This window comes from Lathyrus oleraceus, chromosome 2, assembly GCF_024323335.1.
Source record: "Lathyrus oleraceus cultivar Zhongwan6 chromosome 2, CAAS_Psat_ZW6_1.0, whole genome shotgun sequence".
Classification (NCBI taxonomy): Eukaryota; Viridiplantae; Streptophyta; class Magnoliopsida; order Fabales; family Fabaceae; genus Lathyrus; species Lathyrus oleraceus.
In genome coordinates, this window is record NC_066580.1 from 190,461,647 (window position 1) to 190,467,170 (window position 5,524).

General features: G+C 39.4%; 1 non-coding gene across 1 annotated transcript; it reads left to right on the forward strand.

Annotated features, from left to right (window-relative positions):
- The first annotated feature begins 5,189 nt into the window (after window positions 1-5,189).
- Window positions 5,190-5,296, forward strand: LOC127123982 (small nucleolar RNA R71). The gene has a single exon (XR_007803633.1). It is a non-coding gene; the product is annotated as a small nucleolar RNA R71 (small nucleolar RNA).
- The last annotated feature ends 228 nt before the right edge of the window (window positions 5,297-5,524 follow it).

A 5,524-nucleotide genomic window follows, 5' to 3' on the forward strand; every position in this document is an offset into this window, starting at 1 on the left:
TCTTCGACGACGTCGGGAGGATGGACCAGTCACATTATCGGAAGGATTATGTGGGGCTGACTGTTGTTCAGGACCTTGATCACCCTGCTCCATTTCATCAAACTCGTTTTGGGGCGGGTTTGCTTGTGTAGGCTCGGTGGGTTCGGGAGCATTCAGATCGTAGATGAATCGGTTGGGGTTGGTGACATCTGTGAGGGCAATGTTGGGCAAAACAACGCTTGGGACTTCTTGGTTATTCACCATAAAGAATTTAGTCAGGATTTGGCCAGATGCCGAAAGAAGAAAAGAAGAAAAATTTAATTAAAATAAAGAATATGAAGAATGAAAACTGAATAAAATCAAAAAGAATAATCAAAGAAAATATAAAAATTTGTGGGTTGTCTCCCACGAAGCGCTTTGTTTAATGTCGCAAGCTCGACATAGAACTATTAAATGTTAATCTATTAATTTTGAAGACAATACGTCTAAGTGCAGGACTTGCGAGTCTTCATTGTTTTCTTCATAGTGATAATGTTTTAGACGTTGCCCGTTTACGATAAATGATTCAATAGATTTTCCTTTAATTTCTACAGCTCCACTGGGAAAGACATTAGTGACTTGGAAAGGGCCAGACCATCTAGAGCGTAGCTTTCCTGGGAATAACTTAAGTCTAGAGTTGAACAAAAGGACTACATCGCCTTGTTTGAAAGTTTTTCTTGATATGCGTTTATCATGCCATTTTTTTCGTTCTTTCCTTGTAGATTCTGGCATTTTCGTATGCGTCTTGTCTAAGTTCCTCTAATTCGTTTATATCAAGAATTCGCTTTTCACTGGCGACCTTATAGTTTAAATTTAAATTTTTAATAGCCCAATAGGCCTTATGTTCTAACTCCACTGGGAGGTGGCAAGATTTACCATAAATAAGCTTAAATGGGGTTGTTCCTATGGGAGTTTTGTAAGCGGTTTGGTATGCCCATAAAACTTCGGGTAATTTTGATGACCAGTCTTTCCTTGATGTAGCGACTGTTTTTTCCAATATTTGTTTGATTTCTCTATTAGACACTTCCACTTGTCCACTAGTTTGAGGATGATAAGGTGTTGCTACTCGATGTTTTACACCATACTTAAACAGTAATTTTTCGAGTATCTTAGATATGAAATGCGATCCACCGTCACTAACTACTATTCTTGGGACACCAAATCTTGGAAAGATTATATTCTTGAAGAGTTTAATTACTACCCGTGTGTCGTTTGTTGGAGAAGTTATAGCCTCAATCCATTTTGATATGTAGTCAACCGCTACGAGTATGTACTTGTTACCGAAAGAAGGTGGAAAAGGTCCCATGAAATCTATTCCCCACACATCGAAAATTTCTACTTCCAAAATGCCTTTTTGTGGCATCTCGTCACGTCTAGATATGTTTCCTGTGCGTTGACACCTATCGCATTTCTTGACAGCAGCATGCACATCCTTCCATATGTTTGGCCAATAAAGACCGACTTGTAGGATTTTGGAGCAGGTTTTGGATGTACTTGCGTGTCCATCGTAAGGAGCGGAATGACAATGTTGGATTATACTTTCTACCTCTTCTTCAGGTATACAGCGATGGAAAATACCATCGGGGCCTCTTTTGAAATGTAAAGGGTCATCCCAGTAATAATGTTTTATGTCATGGAAGAATCGTTTCTTTTGTTGGTAGGATAAATCAAGTGGAATCACTCCGGCGGCTAAATAATTGACAAAATCGGCGTACCATGGTGTAACGCATACAACCAAGGTGGTCTCTACCTGTTCATCAGCTCTATTTTCTTCCAAATTAGCTATAAGTTTATCGTACGAGAAATCATCGTTGATCGATGTTCTTTCCGGTTCTAGGTTTTCAAGTCTAGAGAGGTGATCTGCTACTACGTTTTCAGTTCCTTTTTTATCTTTGATTTCCAAATCAAATTCTTGTAGCAATAAGATCCACCTTAGGAGTCTAGGTTTAGCATCCTTTTTTGTTAAGAGGTACTTAATGGCAGCGTGATCAGTGTAAACGATTATTTTAGCTCCGACCAAGTAGGAACGAAATTTATCTAGAGCAGATACTATTGCTAAAAGTTCTTTCTCGGTCGTGGCGTAATTCATTTGTGCTTCATCTAGAGTTCTACTCGCATAATATATGACGTGAAGTTTTTTATCCTTTCGTTGTCCTAGAACAGCGCCTACGGCGTAGTCACTTGCGTCACACATTATTTCGAATGGTTCATTCCAATCCGGGGTCTACATTATGGGCGCGGAGATCAATGCTTGTTTAAGTGTTTGAAATGCTTCTAAACATTTATTGTCGAAGATGAATTCAACATCTTTCATTAATAATCCGGTTAAAGGTTTAGTTATTTTAGAGAAATCTTTAATGAATCGTCGGTAGAAACCGGTGTGTCCTAAGAAGCTTCGTATTTCTCTCACAGTTTTCGGAGGTTGAAGGTTTTCGATTACTTCTATTTTGGCTTTGTCTACTTCAATTCCTCTATTTGATATGATGTGTCCTAAACAAATTCCTTCTTGTACCATAAAGTGACATTTTTCCCAATTAAGTACTAGGTTTACTTTTACACATCGTTCTAGGACTTTTTCTAGGTTTTCAAGGCATTCTTCGAAACTTTGTCCGCATATGGAAAAGTCATCCATAAAGACTTCCATGATGTTTTCGAGAAAATCGACGAATATTTCCATCATGCACCTTTAGAAAGTTGCAGGAGCATTGCACAAGCCAAACGGCATTCGTCGATAAGCGAAGGTACCAAAGGGACATGTGAACGTTGTCTTTTCTTGGTCATCAGGATGAATTGGTATTTGAAAGAAGCCTGAGTAACCGTCTAGATAGCACAAATGAGAATGCTTGGCTAATCGTTCTAACATCTGGTCTATGAATGGTAAAGGAAAATGATCTTTTCGGGTTGCTTTGTTTAGCTTCCTATAGTCAATGCACATTCTCCATCCCGATTCAATTCGTTTGGTTATAGTTTCTCCTTTTTCATTTTTGATCACTGTTATACCTCCTTTCTTTGGTACTACGTGTACAGGACTAACCCATTTGCTATCGGATATAGGATATATGATACTTGCCTCTAATAACTTCGTTACTTCCTTCTTCACCACCTCACTCAGGATCGGGTTTAGTCTCCTCTGATGTTCCCTAGAAGTTTTACAGTCTTCTTCTAGCATGATGCGGCACATACAAATAGAAGGACTTATCCCTTTAAGATCGGTGATGTTGTATCCTAGTGCGGTTGGATATTTTCTTAAGATATGTAGGAGTTTTTCGGTTTCAAGTTTTCCTAGGTCTGCATTGACTATCACTGGTCGTTCAAGTTCTGAGTCTAGGAATTCATATCTCAGATTTTTGGGAAGTGTTTTCAGGTCGAGGGTTGGTTTCTTAAGGCATTGCGTAGGATCCGATGTTATTGCTAAACATTGGTTCAGTTTGTCTTCTACACGATAGTCAGACAAATCGTCATTTTCTAATTCTGTTTCTTTTATGCATTCGTCGATGTTATCCATGAAGTAACATGTGTCTTCTATTGCAGGTGCTTTCAAAAATTTGGAAAGAATGAACTCAATTTTCTCTTCTCCTACTTCGAAAGTGAGTCGTCCTCGCTTTACGTCTATGATAGCACCGGTGGTTGCTAAGAAGGGTCTTCCCAATATAATAGGGGTAACTTCATCTTCTCTTATGTCCATAATTATAAAATCGGTGGGAATGTAGAATTTACCTATGTGCACGGGAACGTTTTCAAGAATTCCTACGGGATATCTAACGGAACGATCTGCTAATTGCACAGACATTTTAGTTGGTCTTAATTCTCCCATTTCAAGTCTCTTGCATATGGACAAGGGCATAACACTGATACCGGCTCCTAAATCGCATAAAGCTTTGTCTATGACAAATTTTCCTATGTGACAGGGTATAGAGAAACTACCAGGATCTTTAAGTTTAGGAGGCATATTTTGGATTATTGCGCTACACTCAGCAGTGAGTGTAACGGTTTAGATATCTTCAAGTTTCCTTTTATTAGATAAAATTTCTTTTAAGAACTTAGCATATGAAGGCATCTGTGTAATAGCTTCTGTAAAAGGAATCGTGACGTTTAATTGTTTCAGTAGGTCAACAAATTTCTTAAATTGGCCCGTGTCTTTGGTTTTAATTAGCCTTTGAGGGTAAGGGATAGGTGGTTTGTAAGGCGGCGGAGGTACATAAGGTTCTTTGTTTTCTACGGTTTCTTTATTACTCTCTTCCTTTTCCTTAGGTCTACCTTCTTCCTCAGTTGACTTTTTAGAGTTTTGGTTCTCAATCCTTGGGTCAGACGGTCCTTCTACCTCTGTTCCACTTCTTAATATAATTGCATGAGCGTGGCCTTTCGGATTAGGTTGGGGCTGTCCCGGAAATGTACCAGTTGGGGCAGCAGTAGGTGCTTGTTGTTGAGCTACTTGCGAGATTTGTGTTTCCAGCATTTTGTTATGGGTAGCCAGGGCATCTACTTTACTTGCTAGTTGTTTAATTTGTTCGCTAGTGTGTACATTATGGTTTAAGAATTCTTTATTGGTTTGCTGTTGAGAAGCTATGAAGTTCTCCATCATGATTTCCAAATTGGATTTCCTAGGAACGTTATTGTTAGGTGTAGACGGGGTCGGCTTTTGATATCCAGGAGGTATAGCTGGGGCTTGACTGGGAGCTTGACCTGGTGCATATAAAGCGTTATTACTTTTATATGAAAAATTAGGATGGTTCTTCCAGTTTGAGTTATAGGTATGCGAGTAGGGATTTCCTTGAGCATTGTTCACTTGATCTACTTGGATTCCTGTTAGGAGTTGACAATCTGTAGGGGTGTGGCCTTGAATTCCACAGACTTCGCAATTTTGAGTTACGGCAACCACGGTGGCTGGAGGTGATACATTTAAACTTTCAATTTTCTGGGCAAAAGCATCCACTTTTGCATTTACGTGATCAAGGCTACTTATCTCGTACATGCCCCCTTTCGTTTGAGGTTTTTCGACCATTGTTCGGTCGCTTCCCCACTGATAATGGTTTTGGGCCATGTTTTCGATAAGTTGATAAGCGTCAGCATAAGGTTTATCCATAAGCGCACCACCTGCGGCGGCGTCTATTGTTAACCTTGTGTTGTACAAGAGACCATTATAGAAGGTATGAATTACTAACCAATCCTCTAAACCATGGTGTGGGCAAAGTCTCATCATGTCTTTGTATCTTTCCCATGCTTCGAAAAGAGACTCGTTATCTTTCTGCTTAAATCCATTTATCTGGGCTCTTAACATAGCTGTTTTGCTTGGAGGAAAATATCGGGCAAGAAAGACTTTCTTCAACTCATTCCATGTGGTGACTGAGTTGGAGGGAAGAGACTGAAGCCATCTTCTAGCTTTATCTCTTAACGAGAAAGGAAAGAGACAAAGTCGAATTGCCTCTGAAGTGACACCATTAGCTTTAACAATATCAGCGTATTGGACAAATACGGATAAATGAAGGTTTGGATCCTTGGTAGGATT